Source organism: Lissotriton vulgaris, unplaced genomic scaffold, assembly GCF_964263255.1.
Source record: "Lissotriton vulgaris unplaced genomic scaffold, aLisVul1.2 SCAFFOLD_527, whole genome shotgun sequence".
Lineage (NCBI taxonomy): Eukaryota > Metazoa > Chordata > Amphibia > Caudata > Salamandridae > Lissotriton > Lissotriton vulgaris.
The window spans coordinates 939,455-962,826 of NW_028247201.1; the positions used below are offsets into that span (position 1 = coordinate 939,455).

Sequence of the window (23,372 nt, forward strand, 5' to 3'; positions counted from 1 at the left end):
TGGATTCATTTTCAGAAATAAACCATGCTAATGACGTCATCGAGTTGCCCTGGGCTTCTTGAATTTGGGTAGAAGATACTCGTTTTAGAACAACTTTTTTTTTTAGATCCCTAGATAATTAGAAAATGTCCACCCTCAGTCTGGTAATTCTCCTAATTCCCACGATCCAATTTAGTGTTCGTGTAAATTAGTATCAAGGTCTTGCCCTAGTTTTCTATTTCTTCGGCAATTTAGACATTTTCATCCAAATTGAATTCCTGGTAGCTCGCAGGGGACTAGATAAGTCATGTGCGACGCTTCTTTACCCCCTTTTGTTAGACTGGCTTTTCTAGTATTTTTAATATTTTTGTATTCTTGTCCCTAAATTTGACCCGTCTATACAACGGCGCACTGGTGACCCTGCGCAGACATGACCCCAGGCCTCCCCACACCAGAAGGGTACTCAGGACTGCCAGTGACGGATGCAGAGGTTAAAGACTGGAGGCTGCTCAGTCCGGTCTGACACTAGGGGGGAGGAGGTGGGAGGGGGGGGCGGGACTGAAGCCCGTTTGAGCCCAATAGATTTCTGCTTCCAAGCTCCCTGGTGCAGGGCCGGCTGCCAGACGTGACAAAACTACAAGCAATGAAGACTGTTTCTGCGCTCAGACCCGCCCCCAGGGACTCTGAGAAGGGGCGACAGAACACCAAAGCCTCATTAAGTGAATGGTCTTTTTAAAGACCTGTGAAGTACTCGGGTGCGGCCTCAGAAAACAGCCGGCAGACCACAACAGCTCCTCTCCCCCCCCCCCACATCAGCTATGAAAATCAGTGACACTCTGTTTAAACCGGGTCACCCGATTTTCATCCGGAGGTGTACTGTCGGGGAGAGTCTGTTTTAACTGAATTCCGGACAGCCTACTTATAAGCGTTAAAAGTGTTTATCTATGCAGCACATTAACCCGCCACTGGGTACATTTTAGTAATGGAACTAGTGCTTATGTAAAGCTCATGTAAGGCACATGGTCTATCACCCTTAAACAACAACACTGCAATAGCTGACGCATATTAGGTTTAGGGCATCATATGTGACATATATAATGTGTAATGTCCCTCCGCGCCTAACAAATATTCTTTGCATGTATGTGTGCACACATAAACAACTACCTACACAGACAATGTCATGATAAAGCAGCACAGTTTCACATTTCATTATACAAGTTTTTAAAGCGCCCATTTTCGGCTAATGGCAACAGCTGAGCACTTGGATAGAAGGGCAAAATAGAAATAAAGTAACAGGAGTAAGTTAGTCTAGTTAGGTGCCGAGGGTCCCCCAAACGTAGCATTCTCTGCTGGCTGGCCCACAAAGAGTTCTTCAGTTGAAAGACCAATTGAATAGATCATCTTGGAGAAGTTTCTTGACTAGGAGATGGTTTGGTTCTGCACCTAGAAATGTTTTTGAGTGTTACAGTGTTTAGGACCCTGCTGTGCTGCTGATTTTCCACCATAATTCTGCCTCTTGAAAAGGCATCAGTGAAACAGATGAGAGATAGCGGGCTGAAGGTCTGTGGCACGAAAGAAAGCATACTTTTAAAAGTGAGCAGAACTTTCTTTCAAAAGGCCTACTGAACCATATAAAGCGATTAGAACCTGATCATTGATTCCACCAGAAGTGAGTGGGTCACTTGCATAAATGGTTATAAGGGGCCATCTTATGAATGATGTCACAATTGTATTAAATGGAAGGACGCAACTCCTCCAGGGAGTGGAAATTGGCGTAAAGCGACCCTTAAAATGGCACGTTTAGAACGAAATACAGGGGAAGACAGCCCACCCAGTGTCTGGTCATCCTTTATAAGCTGGGCTCGTTTACGAGACCTGATGACAGAGTAACATACAATAGTATCCCCATACCAACAGTCCTATGATTACACCAGTCCTCAATTACGTGAGGAAGGCTTGGGAGCCTAGACGGACACAGTGAGCCGTGGGGCATCTCCTAGAATTAGTTTAACCGGCTTGTCAAACCTGTGAATGTCGTTGGTGAGATGAGGGCAAAAAAAAAAAAAAAACAATGACAAACCCCAAGAAGCACATTCTAGAATTCCTAACATTAATTGTTGCTGGAGCAGTAGTGGCTAAATACACTATTACTTTATTTCTTCAATGACGGGCCCCTTTAAATGAACATATTCTCAGAAGACTGAATCAAGTATTACATAACAGTGCTGAAGTGTTGAAACCGACACAGTAGTTCCTTTGAAGACAGGACAATATTTCATTCCTTTTAATTTTAGGCAGTGTATAAACACTGAGCAGAGCACTGGGCAGTACACACTGTGTATAGCACTTGCATAAATTCATACGTTGTGAACTGCATACGAAGTACATACAGACTGCCCAAACACCCTTCCTCCCCCGTTTGCTAACTCCATCCACAGGTAAATTAAATGTTGATGGTACATAACAAACCCGCATTCCAAGGTGCTTTGCGGACACTGGATAAGTTTGTAAGCAAGGACACCAGCAGCAGCCAAGGTCAGCCTCTGTGTCAGGGAGTCCTTGCTTGGGATGTTGTGTCCTGTGGTTCAGCGGTCCTATTGTGTGCTCCTAAATGAATTATTTTTACTCGGTGTACCGTGGCTAAATAATTAGCCAAGATTGTGAGTGCATAAATAAGGGGTATTTTGAGGGATTAAATACCATAAAAAAGGACTTTGTCTGAGATGATGTCCGAAATTTGCGGCACAATAAAAGAACACACAATTGACAGAAACCGTCAGATTTTTATGTATGTTACCGGGAAAGTAACTTCTAGCGTCTTTCTTGGAAGTTGGAAAATGGATTTTGCGGTCCGTGTCGTAGGAAAGAAAAGCGACTCCTAAATGAAACTGAAGCCTCCACAATACTTATGTTTTTGATATGACTGCTCGCCTACTTCACAGTTCAAGGATATTTGTGAAGCACCAAAAAACAGAAACAATCACCCAGCAAATGTGAACTACTGCAACACCTACTACAAGGCAGTAACAAGGAGTCACTCTTGAGTGCAAGTGATGCTGGTCCAGTCCTTCTCACCTAGGCAGGAGAACACAGCACGCAGTAGGGCAGTACGGCAAGGCCGAAGTCTAGCATAGCAGCAGTCCAGCAAATGTCCAGCTTCCTGCTCCTGTCGTTAATGGGGGAAGGACGTAGGGAGGAGTTGTCAGCTGCAGCCCTTGAGAGGGAGCGAAGAGCATCTGTTTAGAATACACGCAAGCTGCGAGGGACGGGTAGGTGCCTGAAGGAAATCATATGGCCCAAAGTGTAGGATTCATGTAGCAGGGGCAGTCTCCAGGGCGAAACAAAAGGAGGGACTTCTAGCTCCAGTTTTGTTAATTATTTTTCTAAGAAATCTTTAGGTACTCTTATCAACCTTGTGTTTTTTCTTGTAATTTCTTTTTCCATCAGTTGTACGTTCTGATATCACTTGCTTTGTAATAGTATCTGTATTTTTTCTTCCTCTTCTACTGTATAATAGGCATTTTCCAAGAAGTGTAAAACCTGCAGAGCAAAGATAACATGATGGAAAATTAAACTTTGTTGAAATCAATATAGTTTTGCCAGTTGTATATAGGAGGGGATACACTAATGTGTCTAGTATTTGATAAAGAGCTTTGGAACAGCTGCATGTAGAAGAGGTTCTGCCATGGTAAGAAGGGCTATATGTGCAGGGGAAACTCACTTGAACCACACCTTTGTTTTGGAAGTTAACTCAATATAGAAATTCAGGGTCTCCCAGTACATGATATATTTAGTGGGTAACTGAAATCTTATGACGTCTGCTCATAGAAAAATTTGTGTGTGAAAGAGGCTTGGCTTAGTAATGGGTAAAGTGTCTAGTTGGGGACTCTGCGTTTTCTGCAATCCTTTGTTTAGGAATACAACTGCATAGTAGAAGTGTGTGTACGTGGTGGGGTATCGGCCACATGAAGCTACTCTGCCTAATATTAGCTAGTGTTTCTACTCGGGGTCTGGAATCTTGAGTCAGAATTTTATTTTTGTAGAAGAGGGTTGTTCTACCAGTACATAGTATGTGTGGTGGGTCACAGGAGTATTCAGGATGTGCTTTTAATAGCATTTTGGATTGTGAGCATCCAGACCTCGTGTTTGTGCACTGTGGTTCCAACGACCTGGGCATATTCTTTGGGGTTGTACTTGAAATCTAGATCACGTGTCTCAAATTCAATATAGCTGATTTTATAATTGCTGCTTGAACTCCCAATTTGAGAAAAAAATACATACATAAAGTGCGGCTAAAAAAAAAAAGTCGCCCCAAAAAATCTAAGCGTAGGCTGCCAGATTTCAGTGCTCATAGAAATACAAATTTGATCAATTTCCTTTTAAAACATTTCATGTTCAGTCTTAATGTCCTTAGTATACTTGAGCAGATCATTCTTACACTATCCATTGCCCATGCTCTTCTAGCATGCTTAAAGCTGTTTATCCAATAAAATGCAGTTTTTCAGTCACTGACATCCTTTCCTCACATACACAACTAGATTAAATGCTTGAAGTTTGCTTACTATGCAGGTGTAAGCTAATAATGAGGTGTTCGAGGCATTTGGGCTGCAGATGGTACATTATGAATAGATCGCCATCTGGTGTTGGGCTCGGATGATTGCACTTGTTTTTCTCTTGGAGAAGTCTTTTGTCGTCACGAGACTGGTGACTCCTCCTTTGGGTGCTATTGCGCATGGGCATCGGCTCCATCCTTAGATTGTTTTTTTCCGCCATCGGGTTCGGATGAAGATCGAAGCGCTCCAGATCAACTTAGAGAAAAAGTGATATTTCGGCGCGTATTCCCTTTCCAATTCGACGGTATTGTTATCGAACGCGATTTCATTTCCATTCCGACGCGTTTCGACTCCAACAATAAAACATTTTCTTCTACGTCGACGAGACCGGGAGGCCTTTCTCGTCGTAGTCCAGTTCGGAGTCCATGGAAAGGACTCCATTTAAGAAATGTCCAACGTGTGGTGCTAAGTTCCCACACAAGGACCTACACGAGGTGTGCAATCTCTGCCTATCACCTGAACACGAATCTAGGGACTGCGAAGCCTGCGCAGCATTCTCCTCCAAGTCGACGATTAGAAACCGTCGAGCCCGAAGACACAAGGTTTCAAGAATGCAGTCGGAGGCAATCCCGGAGCTGTTCGAAGACCAACACCTCGAAGAAGAAGAAGAGGAACATGAAGGCGAGCCGGGGTCGTAAGGGGACGAGTCTGATGTCGAGGAAATTGACGTTCAACAAACCGTGAGTGACAACGTCCCCTTACCAAAAAACCGACCCCGTGTGGTACCGACCCCGCCTTCGAGCCCGGTCAGACCATCGAAAAAAGTTTCCGACGCCCCGCCTTCGGGCCCGGCAACGAAACTGAAACAGAAACCGAAACTCTAGGCCTCCCACCATGTCGGATCCGAGAAACGGTCGACAACGACACCGAAGCTCCATACAAAGGAAAGCTCGGCATCGAAACGTTCCATGTCGAAACCGAAACATGCTTCGACATCGAAGACTTACTCGACACCGAAAAAATCAGAATCGAGCAAATTCTCGGTGCCAAAAACACAGAACATTGACGGTCAGAAGCAAAGGCACCTTTCGGAACCAAAAACTTCGGTACCGACACAGGAGCAGCAGACAGATCCAAAACAAAAGACTTTGTTTATTGATCCGCAAACTGGCAAAGTGGTGACAAAATCACCGAAAAAGAGGAAGAATGAACTAGATGACAAAGCTCCTTCTCCTAAAAAAAGAGAACAATCGGGACAAATACAACTCCCTCTCTTTCTCCTCAGCCTAGAGACTCACCCTCTTCTCCTATTCCTCACACTAGGCCAACTATTCCTCCACCTTCTACACCAAGACCATCTACACCTCAAACAGATGTAGACAGTGATGCAGGGGAGGGAGAACCTCATGGAGATGACGACACTATCCCAGATGAGGAAGACCCATGGGAAAATTATGATGCAGGGTCAGACGATGATAAAGACCCACAATTATACCCCTCAAAACCTTCACCACCTGATGATAATACAGGTTTAGTGCAGTTGATTAATAGGGCAGCTAAATACCATAAAGTAGATTTACATACAGAACCTCAAACAGAGGATTTCCTTTTAGAAACGCTACCTGCTGCACAAAGAACATTAGGCACACTACCTATGCTAAAGGGTCTTCTCAATCACACAGCAGGCCTATTCAAAGACCCTGTGAGGGCTAGGGTATTAAACCCAAGAATTGATAAAAAATATAAGGCAGCCCCAAAGGACCCAATATTTATCAAAGGACAAGTACCTCTGGACTCGCTTGTAGTTACAAAAGCTCGTAAAAGAGCAAATTCATTATCTACAGGAGAAGCTCCTCCTCCTGATAAAGAGTCCAAGCTAATAGATGCATCAGGCAAAAGGGTAGCATCCCAAGCAGCAAACAGCTGGCGCATAGCTAATACACAAGCGCTGCTGGCACGTTATGATAGAGCGCATTATGATGAGTTAGAAAAGCTCATCACACATCTCCCTAAGGAACATCAAAAAAGGGCAGACCAGCTCATACAGAAAGGGAAGATAATAACTAACACTTCCATTAAGTGCGCATTAGACGCAGCAGACACTGCAGCAAGATCCATCAACACCAGTATCATGTTAAGAATACATGCATGGCTTAGGGTCTCAGGGTTCAAACAAGAAGTACAAACATCTTTATTGAACCAACCTTTTGACCAAAAAACACTTTTCGGCTCAGGAACAGATGAGACTTTAGAAAAGTTGAAAAAAGACACAGAAACGGCTAAATCAATGGGAGCATTACAACAGCCAACTCAAAGGGGTTCCTTTCGTAGGTCCACCTATAGAGGGGGATCAAAAAATACAGGCACAAGCCAACAATCTACCTCTTTTACACCAACATCACCCAGAGGTAATTCAAGAGGCAGTTACAGAGGTAACAACAACAAGGGTAGAGGTCGCGGAAATAATAACAACCACAACTCCCCAACCCCAAAACAGTGACTTAATACAACTCCCCCAGACCATATAACACCGGTCGGGGGACGTTTATCACAGTTCCTACCTGTCTGGGAAAACATCACATCAGACAGGTGGGTGAGACAGATTATCCAACATGGTTATTGCCTGGAACTCACAGCTACCCCACCAAACATCCCACCCAGACAGCGTCCAATGAGTCAAGATCATCTAACATTGTTAAAACAAGAAGTACTATCACTGCTACAAAAGCATGCCATAGAGAAGGTTCCAAAACATCAGCAAGGGACAGGAGTATACTCTCTATACTTCCTAATCCCCAAAAAAGACGGGTCTCTAAGACCAATCTTAAACCTCAGACCTCTCAATGCATACATAAACTCGGAACATTTCCACATGGTCACGCTCCAACAAGTACTTCCTTTACTGAAGAAAGGGGACTTTCTTTCTACACTGGATCTAAAAGGCTTACTTTCACATCCCAATTCACAAAGCCCACAGGAAATACCTCAGGTTTGTAGTAGAAGGACAACATTATCAGTTCAAAGTCCTTCCATTTGGGGTCACAACAGCACCAAGGGTGTTCACAAAATTCCTAGCAGTAGTTGCAGCACACCTAAGAAGACAAGAAATACATGTCTTCCCTTACTTGGACGATTGGCTAATAAAGGCCAAGTCACAGGAAGAATGTCTTCAGAACACACAGAAGACCATTCAATTGCTGCACCAGCTAGGGTTTACGGTGAACTACACAAAATCCCACCTACAACCAAACAAAATTCAACAATACCTAGGGGCTTCTATAGACACAGAAAAAGCCAAAGTATACCCCAATCCAGTCAGGATCCAAGCAATGATTACGTTGATCCAAAAATTTCAACCACAACACTCACTAACAGCTCGAGTGTTCATGCAGCTGTTAGGGATGATGTCCTCATGCATACTGCTTATACCATATGCCAGACTACAAATGCGTCCACTGCAAGAGTGTCTAGCGACACAGTGGAATCAGGCTCTAGGTCAGATTACAGATCTGGTGTTGGTAGACGACCGCGCACATCGCTCTCTGAAGTGGTGGAACACAACAAACATTTCCAAGGGACGGTCGTTCCTAGAACCGATTCCCCAGGTGATACTAACAGCGGATGCATCGCTCACCGGATGGGTAGCACATATGGAGAAATATACAGTACAGGGAAAATGGAGTGTACAGCAAAAAAGACTGCACATCAATTATCTGGAACTACTAGCAGTGTTTCTAGCATTAAAAGCTTTCCAGATGCAAATCCTCAACAAAGCAGTCCTAATCAGAACAGACAACATGACTGCAATGTATTATATTCAAAAACAGGGGGGGACACACTCTCTCCAACTATCCAGACTAGCACAGGACATTTGGAGATGGGCCATTCCTCAAAAGATCTATCTGTTAGCCGAACACCTACCAGGAGTTCAAAATCAGATAGCAGACATCCTAAGCAGAGAGTCAGAACAAATACACGAATGGGAACTGCACAACCAAAATACTGCAGCCATTCTTCCAAAGATGGGGACAACCAGAGATAGATCTCTTTGCCACTCATCAGAACGCAAAATGCCAAAACTTCGCATCCAGGTACCCACACCACCTGTCCCAGGGCAATGCGCTATGGATAAATTGGTTCAACAAATTTGCTTACGCTTTTCCCCCTCTCCCACTAATTCCATTAGTGGTTCGGAAACTGCACCAACATTCAATGACAATGATACTAGTAGCACCCACGTGGGAAATACAGCCATGGTTCACCACGCTACTGCAACTCTCACAGGTGCCACATCAAAAGCTGAGATTATTACCCATGCACCTTACACAGAACCATGGAGAAATAATGCACCCAGATCCCAAACAATTGAACCTAGCGATCTGGCTCCTGAGGTCATCGAATTTGGATACTTAGATTTACATCCAGACTGTATGGAAATCATTAAGCAAGCAAGCAAGACGTCCTACCACCAGAGCATGCTATGCAGCAAAGTGGAAAAGGTTTGCTGTACACTGTAACAGTAACAACATCAACCCTCTGGACGCATCCACTAAACAGATTATTTGCGATTTACTACACTTGCAGCAATGTAACCTTGCCTACACCTCTATTAGAGTACATCTTGCAGCTATAGTGGCGTACCTACAAAACAGGCAACATCTTTCCCTGTTTAAAGTACCAGTAATAAAAGCTTTCATGGAAGGCCTCAAAAGAGTCATTCCACCAAGACTACTGCCTGCCCCAGTCTGGAATCTCAACATAGTACTTACCAGACTAATGGGACCACCTTTCGAACCTATGCATAGGTGTGAAATACAATTCCTCACATGGAAGGTGGCCTTTCTTATAGCTATTACTTCACTCAGAAGAGTAAGTGAGTTGCAAGCATTTACAATACAAGAACCATTTATGCAGCTACACCAAAATAAAGTGGTTCTTAGAACAAACCTAAAATTCTTGCCTAAAGTAAATTCAGCATTCCACATCAACCAGCCAGTGGAACTACCAGTATTCTTTCCAAAACCACAGACGGTAGCAGAAAGAGCCCTACATACATTAGATGTCAGAAGGGCAATATTGTACTACATAGAAAGAACACAAACTTTCAGAAAGACAAAACAACTATTTGTAGCGTTTTCTCCTACACATAAGGGCAATCCTATCTCTAAAGCAGGCATTGCCAGATGGATTGTAAAATGTATACAAATATGCTACTTAAAAGCAAAGAGAACATTAACTTTTCCTCCTAGAGCTCACTCTACACGTAAACTAGGAGCATCTGTGGCATTCTTAGGAAACATTCCCCTAGATGACATAGGCAAAGCAGCTACCTGGGTTACACCGCATACCTTCACAAAACACTACTGTGTAGATGTGCAGACAACACAGCAGGCTAGAGCGGGACAAGCTGTACTAAAGACTTTATTTCAGACTGTTGCAACAGACACTGGTGGCCACCGCTAGGGAGATAACTGCTGTATAGTCTATTCATAATGTACCATCTGCAGCCCATATGCCTCGAACGGAATATGCTACTTACCAGTATGCATCTGTTCTTGGCATAGAGGGCTGCAGAGTGGTACATGCCCTCCCAGCCTCCCCGGAAACCTGTGTCTGTTCCAACACTATCTTATTTAGATACACTTACATGGGCATTTCTATCTGCATTCTATCATACTACTCCATCTAACCCTACTATGGCAAAACAATCTAAGGATGGAGCCGATGCCCATGCGCAATAGCACCCAAAGGAGGGGTCACCAGTCTCGTGATGACAAAAAACTTCTCCAAGAGAAAAACAAGAGCAATCATCCGAGCCCAACGCCAGATGGCGATCTATTCATAATGTACCACTCTGCAGCCCTCTATGCCAAGAACAGATGCATACTGGTAAGTAGCATATTCCATACAATTATTAATCTTTATTCGTTAAAAGCCTTTAAGAAACAGTCCTGACCTTTGTAGCCAGAGATTTCCAGCATGTACACATATCCAGCCTAAATAAAATGTATAAAATAGTGAAGGCTTCAAACATTCTTTGAGCAGCAAATTTTATTATCTTTTTTAGAGCTGTGGGTTAAGTACTATTCAGCTGAGAATTAAGATCCATTATGCACAGGGGCTGCAAATGTAAAAATAAAGTATTTTCGAGTATAGAACGAGCTTTATACCATTTGTGTCTGCCCCAATTTGTACCACACTGGAGCATTTTTTTTTTTTAAATCTACTATAACTTATACTCATCATGCAAACACATCGGGAGAAAAGACGGTCAACTCCCTCTCGGCCATGTGTGTTGTCTTTCACAAGTTTATAAGTGCTGTTAGAAATTGAGTTGTAGGTTGGCTGAGGTATATCAATCAATCAATCAAAGACATTTGTAGAGCGCACTACCTACCCGTAGGGTCTCGAGGCGCTTTGGGGGGGGGGGGTGCCGCTACTGCTCGAACATCCAGGTCTTGAGCTTCTTCCTGAAGGAGAGGTGGTCTTGGGTCAGGCGCAGGTCGGCCGGGAGGGAGTTCCAGGTCTTGGCGGCCAGGTAGGAGAAGGACCTTCCTCCTGTGGTGGCTCTGCGGATGCGTGGGACGGCGGCGAGGGCGTGGCTGGCGGATCGGAGGTGGCGTTTGGGAGCGTAGAAGTTGATTCGGTTGTTGAGGTAGCTCGGGCCTTGGTTGTGAAGAGCTTTGTGTGCGTGGGTAAGGAGGCGGAAGGTGATTCTCTTGTTGACCGGGAGCCAGTGCAGGTCTCTTAGGTGTCCGGAGATGTGGCTTTGTCGTGGGATGTCGAGGATGAGTCTGGCTGAGGCGTTCTGGATGCGCTGGAGTCTCTTCTGGATCTTGGCGGTGGTTCCGGCGTAGAGTGCGTTGCCGTAGTCCAGTCGGCTGGTGACGAGGGCCTGGGTGACGGTCTTCCTGGTCTCTGTGGGGATCCACCAGAAGATCTTCAGAAGCATGCGCAGGATGTTGAAGCACGACGAGTAGACGGCGTTGACTTGCCTGGTCATGGAGAGGGAGGAGTCCAAGATGAAGCCCAGGTTGCGTGCGTGGTCCGTCCGTTTGGGTGCGGTGCCCAGGGCGGGGGGCCACCAGGAGTCGTCCCAGGCGGAGGGCGAGGAGCCCAGGATGAGGACCTCCGTCTTATCTGTGTTCAGCTTCAGGCGGCTCGTCGTCATCCACTCGGCTACCTCTCTCATCCCTTCGTGTAGGTTGGCTCTGGCGGCGGCGGGGTCGTTGGTCAGGGAGAGGATCAGCTGGGTGTCGTCGGCGTAGGAGATAATGTTGAGGTTGTGTTGGCGTGCGATGGCCGCGAGGGGGCTCATGTAGACGTTGAAGAGAGTCGGGCTCAGTGAGGATCCTTGAGGGACGCCGCAGATGACTTTGGTGGCCTCTGACTTGTACGGTGGTAGGCGGACTCTTTGTGTTCTTCCGTCGAGAAAGGAGACAATCCATTCCAGCGCCTTCTCCTGGATTCCGACGTTGCTGAGGCGCTGCACTAGGGTGCGGTGGCAGACCGTGTCGAAAGCCGCGGAGAGGTCTAGGAGGCCTACGCCAAGCAACAGATACCTATGCCAAGCAACAGATACAATCCTAGTCGGGGTAAGATGCGGGCAAACCCTAAATTAACCTGTGCTCACCCTCAGGCAGCTTGGCACAGAGCAGTTAGGCTTACCTTAGAGGCAAAGTATAAAGTATTAGTGCAACAATTCAAACATTAAAACACTGAGAACATCAAACAATACACACCAGGTTAGAAAAATAGACCAAAATTTAATAAACAAGATCAAAATGACCAAAATCCAATAAGTAGAACTTGAGTTATGACTGTTGAAAGAATATACTGTAAAATGGTGCTCAGAAGCAGTAAGAAAGGGTCAAATTCAAAAGTTGAAGGCGACCCTAATGATGCGTGCTCCGGATACAGGGGCCCAGTTAAGACCGTTGAACCAAAGTACCTTGATCCTTGCTGAGTCTATGTAAAAGAAGATTTGGGGAGCAGCCAAAGCAATGCGTCACTGTTCATCCTCACAAAGGCGATGATGTGCTGGTCCTTGTCTGCACCGCAGCGGTGATGTGTCAACTCTGATTAGTGCAGGGACTGCAATTCGGAGTTCTAGTTGTTGAAGTAGTTTTGAAGACCACGCGTAGAGGGTCATGCTGTGCTGGTTTTGAAGGTGATATGTTGGGTTGATTCATACAACCTAGGCAATACGCCTTTGCTCGTCATTCAAGAAGTGTGATGTCCCAGTTCTGACCCCACATTGGCGCCGGTTCTGGAAAAGATGCATGGGTTTTATTGAAAAAAGCACCCCAGGCCTCACTACCAAGGGTCCAGGACTTGGTGACACTAATTGGCAGGGCAGACTCACAGATGGCAGAGTCAATGTGCAGAAGAGTTGGAAGTCTTTCTTATCCCTGAGACCTCAGATCAGGAGTCAAGCCAGCAAACCCTTGGAGTCACTCTGAGTGCAAGTGATGAAGGTCTAGTCCTTCTCACCCATGCAAGGAGAGCAGCAAGCAGTAGGGTAGTACCGCAAGGCAGGAGTCCATCAGAGTGGCAGTCCTTCAGCAGCAAAAGGGGGTGGTGATGAACAGAGTGTCTGAATTGAGCAGACCACTCTTACCCAGTCCAAAGATCAGGGCTTGATCCATCACCGTTATTTATCTCACTGCCCTATCCCAGCTCAGAACCTGGCTATATGCAAATCAGTCTGTCCCTGGCCCAGTGCATCATGGGAACAGGGCAGACTAAACTACCAAGCCAATTCTTTACCAGAAAGGAGACAAGCTACCGGGGACCGGTTTCTGGCATTTCAGCCGTCTTCGGCCCGGCTTGCTTGAATCCTGATGGAGCAGTGAGAAAGGGACTCATGTCTGAGTATACCCTGCCACACCTATAGTGGCCAAAATCGATTTACAAAAGGGGGTGGTGATGAACAGAGTGTCTGAATTGAGCAGACCACTCTTACCCAGTCCAAAGATCAGGGCTTGATCCATCACCGTTATTTATCTCACTGCCCCATCCCAGCTCAGAACCTGGCTATATGCAAATCAGTCTGTCCCTGGCCCAGTGCATCATGGGAACAGGGCAGACTAAACTACCAAGCCAATTCTTTACCAGAAAGGAGACAAGCTACCGGGGACCGGTTTCTGGCATTTCAGCCGTCTTCGGCCCGGCTTGCTTGAATCCTGATGGAGCAGTGAGAAAGGGACTCATGTCTGAGTATACCCTGCCACACCTATAGTGGCCAAAATCGATTTACAAAAGGGGGTGGTGATGAACAGAGTGTCTGAATTGAGCAGACCACTCTTACCCAGTCCAAAGATCAGGGCTTGATCCATCACCGTTATTTATCTCACTGCCCCATCCCAGCTCAGAACCTGGCTATATGCAAATCAGTCTGTCCCTGGCCCAGTGTTGGATCTAGCCCTGATCTCTTGACTGGGTGAGAGCTTTCTGCTTAATTCAGAGACTCTGTCCCTCACCACCCCTTCTTGTAAATATTTTTGTCCACCCTAAGCGTGGAAGGGTATTCTCAGATGTGAGACCCTTGCTCATTGCACCATCAGGATTCAAGCAAACCGGGCCGAAGACGGCTGTAATGCCAGAAACCGGTCCCCGGGAGCTTGTTTCCTTCCCAGTGTAAGAATTGGCTTTTGTAGTTTGGTTTGCCCTGTTCCCATCATGCACTGGGACAGGAACAGACTAATTTGCATACAGCCAGGTTCTGAAACTGGGATGGTGAAGTGAGCTAAAAAACGGTGTTGGATCTAGCCCTGATCTCTTGACTGGGTGAGAGCTTTCTGCTTAATTCAGAGACTCTGTCCCTCACCACCCCTTGTTGTAAATATTTTTGTCCACCCTAAGCGTGGAAGGGTATTCTCAGATGTGAGACCCTTGCTCATTGCACCATCAGGATTCAAGCAAACCGGGCCGAAGACGGCTGTAATGCCAGAAACCGGTCCCCGGGAGCTTGTTTCCTTCCCAGTGTAAGAATTGGCTTTTGTAGTTTGGTTTGCCCTGTTCCCATCATGCACTGGGACAGGAACAGACTAATTTGCATACAGCCAGGTTCTGAAACTGGGATGGTGCAGTGAGCTAAAAAACGCTGTTGGATCTAGCCCTGATCTCTTGACTGGGTGAGAGCTTTCTGCTTAATTCAGAGACTCTGTCCCTCACCACCCCTTGTTGTAAATATTTTTGTCCACCCTAAGCGTGGAAGGGTATTCTCAGATGTGAGACCCTTGCTCATTGCACCATCAGGATTCAAGCAAACCGGGCCGAAGACGGCTGTAATGCCAGAAACCGGTCCCTGGGAGCTTGTTTCCTTCCCAGTGTAAGAATTGGCTTTTGTAGTTTGGTTTGCCCTGTTCCCATCATGCACTGGGACAGGAACAGACTAATTTGCATACAGCCAGGTTCTGAAACTGGGATGGTGCAGTGAGCTAAAAAACGGTGTTGGATCTAGCCCTGATCTCTTGACTGGGTGAGAGCTTTCTGCTTAATTCAGAGACTCTGTCCCTCACCACCCCTTGTTGTAAATATTTTTGTCCACCCTAAGCGTGGAAGGGTATTCTCAGATGTGAGACCCTTGCTCATTGCACCATCAGGATTCAAGCAAACCGGGCCGAAGACGGCTGTAATGCCAGAAACCGGTCCCCGGGAGCTTGTTTCCTTCCCAGTGTAAGAATTGGCTTTTGTAGTTTGGTTTGCCCTGTTCCCATCATGCACTGGGACAGGAACAGACTAATTTGCATACAGCCAGGTTCTGAAACTGGGATGGTGCAGTGAGCTAAAAAACGGTGTTGGATCTAGCCCTGATCTCTTGACTGGGTGAGAGCTTTCTGCTTAATTCAGAGACTCTGTCCCTCACCACCCCTTGTTGTAAATATTTTTGTCCACCCTAAGCGTGGAAGGGTATTCTCAGATGTGAGACCCTTGCTCATTGCACCATCAGGATTCAAGCAAACCGGGCCGAAGACGGCTGTAATGCCAGAAACCGGTCCCCGGGAGCTTGTTTCCTTCCCAGTGTAAGAATTGGCTTTTGTAGTTTGGTTTGCCCTGTTCCCATCATGCACTGGGACAGGAACAGACTAATTTGCATACAGCCAGGTTCTGAAACTGGGATGGTGCAGTGAGCTAAAAAACGTGTTGGATCTAGCCCTGATCTCTTGACTGGGTGAGAGCTTTCTGCTTAATTCAGAGACTCTGTCCCTCACCACCCCTTGTTGTAAATATTTTTGTCCACCCTAAGCATGGAAGGGTATTCTCAGATGTGAGACCCTTGCTCATTGCACCATCAGGATTCAAGCAAACCGGGCCGAAGACGGCTGTAATGCCAGAAACCGGTCCCCGGGAGCTTGTTTCCTTCCCAGTGTAAGAATTGGCTTTTGTAGTTTGGTTTGCCCTGTTCCCATCATGCACTGGGACAGGAACAGACTAATTTGCATACAGCCAGGTTCTGAAACTGGGATGGTGCAGTGAGCTAAAAAACGGTGTTGGATCTAGCCCTGATCTCTTGACTGGGTGAGAGCTTTCTGCTTAATTCAGAGACTCTGTCCCTCACCACCCCTTGTTGTAAATATTTTTGTCCACCCTAAGCGTGGAAGGGTATTCTCAGATGTGAGACCCTTGCTCATTGCACCATCAGGATTCAAGCAAACCGGGCCGAAGACGGCTGTAATGCCAGAAACCGGTCCCCGGGAGCTTGTTTCCTTCCCAGTGTAAGAATTGGCTTTTGTAGTTTGGTTTGCCCTGTTCCCATCATGCACTGGGACAGGAACAGACTAATTTGCATACAGCCAGGTTCTGAAACTGGGATGGTGCAGTGAGCTAAAAAACGGTGTTGGGTCTAGCCCTGATCTCTTGACTGGGTGAGAGCTTTCTGCTTAATTCAGAGACTCTGTCCCTCACCACCCCTTGTTGTAAATGTCCTTCAGCAGCACAGCATTACTTTTTCCTGGCAGAGCCTTCACAGGTCAAGAAGTGTACTAAAGTAGTGGGATCAGATGTTCAATACTTATATTCAGTTGTACCTTTGACGTGGGGGAGACATCAAAGACAGGTCTTTGAAGTGCACAAAGGTCCTCCCTCCTTTTCTGGCTCTAGACTCACTATAGGAGGTTATGAAGCCTATTCAGGTGGAAGTGTGATGCTGTGCCCACCTCCTCCTTTCTATCCTCCCAGGATGGCCCATCAAGTCACACGAGCTCCTATTGTATGGCTGTCTAGGGGGAGTACATATTGCCCAGTTTTCACACTTCCCAGACGTGTATCAGAGGAAGGCAGCATGCACCACATGGCTAAAGTAAGAAAATGCCAACTTTCTAAAAGTTCCATCTGTCATTTGTTTGTCTATTGCTTTCTCGCCCTAAGTGCAGCAGGTATTCCCAGACGTGGGTCCTGGCCTCACTTTGCCACTGGATTGAAGCAAGCCTGGCTGATGAGGTGTGATACCCTGAAGCCGGTCCCAGGATGCTTGTTTCTAGTCCAGGGAGGACCTGGCGTGGTAGTTTAAGCTGGATTGTTCCCATGAGGAGCAGGGTCAGACTGATCAGACTGATTTTCTTATGGCTGCTTCTAAACTGGGGTGGCATGGTGAGCAAAAGAAATGTGAATTTAGCCCAGATCTCTTGACAGGAGGTCACTGCTTGATTTGTTCCGCATCCATCATCAAAGTGGCAATTTCAAAACTGAAATTTAAAAGTTGCAATTTTCAATTCTGATTTCAGAAATACCAAACTTGAAAAAGTCTATTACTTCATAAACAATCTTATAGTAGAAATGAGCCTAGTGAAAACTAACTTGAGAGGACATGTAAAATGTATAAGTACATGTCTTCCTTTTTAAATGCTTTGCACCTAGCCCTCTGGGTTATCTAGGGCCCACCTTAGGGGTGACTTATATGTAGGGCTCCCGGTTTTATAGTATTTATTTTTTTGCCATTTCCATCTGTATTTATCATATTTATTTTTGGGTCATTTTTTCTGTATTTATCCACATTTATTTTTGCCACAAGCAAAAGACTACGCTACCGCTAGTATTTTTCCACATTTATTTAAATTGACTATTTTATTCGTTGTCTGGTACAATATAGGCTATATTATACTAGAAAACGAATAAAAAATTGGATACATGTCATGCACCACATAGGTCTCGTCAAACGCACTGGATTGCAGGCCTTCCCAACCCCTGAAACCCCAGTTCTGGGACCAAGTAAAAGCCTTGTCAGTGGAAGAAAGTTATAGCTAGAAATCAAATATTATGAATGCATGTTTATCTGACTACATACCCTAAATTGTCTTAGATATAGACTTGTGTAGAACAGGCACTCTAACATAACATAATAGACAGAAATTATTAATGTTAGTCAAATTATTTATTTATTTATTCATTTTATTTTATTTTCAGAGTTTTTTATATATAATTGGTATTAAAGTAACTCAAACAGTACATTAATTGTGTTCTAGAAAACCAAATAATTGTGACACATAAATCAATTCATATTCAACCATAAATATATATAAATCTTCTATGATAGACGGGAAACGTTGACTCGGGCAGTGCGGCAGATGTCTACAACGCGCGTTTCGGCAAACATGCCTTCATCAGGTAGCCGTCCACTACTCAAAACCAAAATGACAGTAGGCGATATATTGTGGTTTCTGCTTGGTCAAGGTATCATAATAGGAATGATGCATTCAATTTAAAAACCAGAAGGCATTATTGAGAAATTTAAATGTCACAGCTAATGACCCAGGATTCCTAGTGGGGTCACACACCATGTGCGTTGGAGTATTTATGCACGAGAATACATAATATCCTTCATAAGATGGTCTCGAATTACCCGCGGAGCCAGCTAATCGGTAGCGGTAGCAGTGATTGGAAGACTTCAACTGGTCAAAGGGTATTTATCTGATTATTTGCTGTTTTAAAGAAGAATGTCAGCTGTCTTCAAGTTTTGAAAGCTGACTTGATCGTATCGCATTTTAAATTCACGGTTGTCTTCCTTAAAAAGAGAGGTCAATGATAGATGTAGTTGTTCTCATCAGTGCTGCTGGCTCCAACAGGGATCAGTGAAAAAAAGATAAGAAAAAGCCTTGCCAGTGCTCCTGCTTCCTGACCTTCAGTGCCTCTGCTAGTCCAGCACTCGTACCTCATTCAACTGTCGATGCACCCCGCCTGCTCTGTCTCACTACTGACATTAAATCACCAGAACCCAGACACAGACCCACCATTGCGCCACACTCGGAACCAGCAGGTCGCTGCTGCTGCTGCAGAGCGGGATCCACGCACCTTTGTGAATGTACTTGTTGTAAGAGAGGAAGAAATAGCTTCTAATTCTGTGTTGGGAAATTCTCACATCAAGAGAATCCTAGTCAGGGTAAGATGCGGGTAAAACCTAAATTTACCTGTGCTCACCCTCAGGCAGCTTGGCACAGAGCAGTTAGGCTTACCTTAGAGGCAAAGAGAACGACGAAGGATCGTGTAGAACTTTAGTGGTACGGGTATCCACCTACACCCAGAGTTCCAACAGAACTCTCCAGTACTTATATAGGGTACTCAGAACTCTGACCAGCTCTGAGCAATGTACTGGAAGAGCTGCCTAGCTTTGATAAGGTTCTGACAACACTGCCCAGCTCTGACAAGGTACTGAGGACACTACTCAGCACTGAATGTAGTGAGCGAGCTACCCAGCACTCAGCAATGTACTAAGATATCTGTCCATCACTGACATCATATTAAGGAAGTCGCTATGTATAATGTATCGAAAGAGCTGTGCGGCACTGAGCAATGTCCATCCATTCACCCCCAAAGTACTAGTGAAGCAGCCAGCTACCTTCACTGCAGTGAACAAAGGTACTGGGACAGAGCAAATAATCTCTCCTGAAGGGCTTAGTCATTCTCACCTCTTTGCTTGCATCTTCATGCTGAGAGTATCCTGACATCAGCCTTCTCAGTGGATACAATGCTCGAGCCTCGTCCAACCACCACAGCATGTCTATTGCATGTCAATTGACTGGCCTGCTCTGGAGGTGCCAAATCCTAATGGAAGTACCAGCAGCTAGTGAGGTTTTCAGACCCCTGCGACAATTGACAATGCACACATGCGCTTGGTTGTTATGTGAATGCTCTGCCACCCTCGCCCCCACCCGTCCTGTGTGTCAGCCCTGGCTGAGACAGCTCCCAAGGTACACACACAGACCGCTTTTAAGCTGCCAGCCGCACCCAAGTACTTCACAGGTCTTTAAAAAGACCATTCACTTGTAAACGAGGCTTTGTTGTTTTTTTCACCCCTTCTTACCAGACTGCGGGCAGTGTCTACAGGACCCCCCTGTGCTCAGTGGCTTCAATACCGACCCGTAAAGAGCTGCCTTTTACACGGGACAGCAGAATTGTTTGGCCCAAAGAACTCGCACTGACAGAGGGAAACAACACCACATTCACAGCTTCAGGCTAGGGTCGAAACAGCATATAGACCCCCGCTCCATTAGTTGCAAGCAGCTCACACCGAGTCTATAAATAACGTGAAACCCTCACTCCCCTCGGTATGTAGAAAAGGTGAAACCGTAGTATATATCCCATGTACACCCTCACCATTTAAAGACCCCACATGCTGTAGTTTTACTACCATAAATGCTCTTGCACCATTGTATCCATGTAATTCACATTACACTGGGTCGAACTCCATGTAGCAGCTGCCTACAATGGGTCTAGACACCGCTTAGTCTATCACCGCCACCTGTTTACGTGAGTTGGTAAAGTACACTGAATTTACGTCCCACAGAGACTCCTCCACAGACCAGCTGCTCACAGCGGGGTCCAAGTAGCAGCCAGCGGCAGGTATTGTCGATGGAGCAGACTTACACCAGGTCTAAATCAGGGCCACTGAAGTCATGAGATTCTGCAGCAAAATACCAACGGCAGCGTGACAAAATTTGCTAGTATTTTGCCGTTTCTAAATATAAATACAGACAAAGGAAATATAGTTTTCCGTCTGTATTCATATGTAAAAATCTGTAGAAACGAAAACCGGGAGCCCTACTTATATGTATAAAAATGGAAGGTTAAGCCTGGCAGAGAGGCTTATCTTTTAATGTCGAAATGGAAGTGTAAACTACACATACAGGCTCTGCAGTGGCAGGCATGAGCCATGGTTAGGGGACTACTTAAGTGGGCTGCACAATCAGTGCTGCAGGCAGTGTAGCTTTAAATTTACAGGCCCTGGTACATGTAGAGCACTTTACTAGGGACTTCTCAGTAAATTAAATACGCCAATTGGGGATGGGACATCAATACCATATTTGGAGGAGAGAGCACAAGCACTTTAGCACTGGTTAGCAGTGGTAAAGCGCACCTAAAGCCAGCAAAAATGATGTCAGAAAAATGGAGGAGGTGGGCAAAAAGTTGGGAGGGGGAGACCACCCTTAGGCTGTCAGGTCCAACAAGCCCTCTTCCCAGTTATTAGATGGCAGCACGCTACCAAACCCTGCATACTCCATGTTACCCTACCCCATTATACTCTGCACCACTCTACACTGTACCACTCCACACTACGCTACCCCACTCTACGCTACTCCACACGTCACTGAACCACTCCACTCCACTCCACTCATCTCTATTCCTCTACTCTAATGCACTCTACCCCATACTACTCTGAACCACTGTGCTCTGTGCAACTGCACTCTTCGCCAGTGCACTCTACACCACACTTGTTGTAAATCTACTCTGCGTCAATGCATTCTACACCACTCTATTCCACCCAGCACCACTATACTTCACGTCACTGCTCTCTACACCACTGCACTCCGTCACTCTACTATACACCACTGCTCTCTACTACATTATAGTCTGCAACACTGCACTGTCTCCCACTCTGCTTTATTCCAGTTAACTCTACACCACTGAACTCTATGCTACTGCACTCTACGCCAATCCCGTCTAAGCCACTCTGCACTACTGCACTCTATGACACTCCACTTCATACAACTCCCCTTTAGGCCACTACACTCTGCTCTGAAACAATCTACTCTGCCACTGCAGTCTACGCCACTCTATTGCACTCTGCACCACGCTATTGCACTCTACGCCAATGCAATCTACACCATGCCACTCCACAACACTGCACTCTATGCCACTACTCTGTACCACTCCACCCTGAACTGCTCCACTCTATGCCACTTCATTCTACTCTGAAACAATTTACTCTAGGTCATTTCACTCTATGCCACTTTACACCACTCTACTCTGCAGCCCTGCACACTCGGCCACTCTGGTCTGTGCCAATCTACTCTGCTCTGCGCCACACTTCTGCACTGTACGCTGCGCGCTCTATGTAGCTGTCCGAGTACTGCATTTACCATGGTGCATTGGGGCTCATTGAGTGCTGGGATGTGAGGCAGTGTTCTCCCACCCTCCTTCACGTTAAAAAGCATGCAAGAAAGACAAGAGGGAGGAGGGTAGTATCCCCAACAACAGACAGAGGGAAGCTACACAAGCGTGGAGGGGTGGAAGAAGGCATCAGCAATAACTGAATGTGGCAGAAGGATGGTATGAGGAAAAGGAGTGGGCGGGGGGAAGAAATAATACCGGACTCACTGAGCGACCAGCGGACTGGCACCAGTTAGGTGAATTAATCTGTGCTAAGTGCATGCTTCACTGAAAGGAACTGAAGTGCCACTTGGGCTGTGATGGCTAATTAGGAATCTGTAAAAAGAGTGATGACTAAGCCAAGGAATGTTAAGCAATGAAGGGAGTCTAAGCCCTTTTCTCTACACAATACGTCTCGCAAGCAGGGCCTGCTCTGTCACAGGCTCGATCTAACAAGTTGTGATAATCCAGACCCAAAATGTTGACAAGAATGTATACTGGTGGCTACTTAGAGGTAATAACTAGGTGAATGAGTTTAAAATTAGCAAGTAATTTTCCTGAGATTTTCCCCTTTTCACAAAAAAACTTGTGTTTGCCAAGAGATCAATGGGTTGCTTCCAGGTACTGTTAAATCATTCAAGGAAAAAGGTGTTTGAGTGCTTTTAAATAATGCACTAAATCATTGAGCTTATATTGTAATATTGGTCTTTAATGAGTTGCAAATGTACAGATCTGCGGAACGAATTAACATGTTTGAGGATCAGGGTTGGGTTGGGGTGTTCAAAAAACAAGCAGGGGCTACTAGTCCATCGACCACAGGGTTACATTTATGATGCTTGGGGTGGTTTGCCTCTTTGGTCCATCCTACTTTTGCTCTGAAAACTGGGCAAGAACATCCTTCAAATTGTTTCTGCAGAGCAGCCATAGTCTTTTGTAAAAGGTGATGGCTTTTGTAGTTGGTAGTGACGATGCTGGCTCGGACTGTAGTACTCAACACATGAGCACAATGATTAGGCTGTCAAGTTTTAGGTTTAAACCCATAATAACTGATAAAACCCCACTGGAAGGGAAATAGCCCTCACCAGTGAAAACTTATAAACACTGAAAAAAACCTGCACAACCACAAACTAAATGCCATCAAAAGAAAGGAAAACGAGAGTGAGAGTGTCAATTTTATTTCTTCTGAAGTGGCCAATACTATGTAACTTTGTTATATAACGTAATAGTAAGAAAGACTTGGCTAACATTATTATGCTTGAGTTTTGTTGTTTAGGGATGTCTCTAAAATGTTGTTTCTTTTTTCAGTTTTGTGGTCTTTGGTCTAAAGATACAGGGGTTATAAGCATGTTTTAGGTGTTGTTTATTAGGTCTCGCTGAGCCAGCCCATGCGCTGCTCTGAGAGAAATTTAGTAAACAGGCTTTTAAAAGTGCTACCAGAGTCTTTTGCTGGCCTCAGGCTTGCGTGCACGTGCG

At 45.5% G+C, this 23,372-nt stretch overlaps 1 protein-coding gene across 1 annotated transcript in view; it reads left to right on the top strand.

Moving 5' to 3' along the window:
* ZNF592 (zinc finger protein 592) overlaps nt 1-23,372 on the top strand; it is a 332,527-nt gene that overhangs the window by 85,210 nt on the left and 223,945 nt on the right. The window lies entirely within an intron of this gene.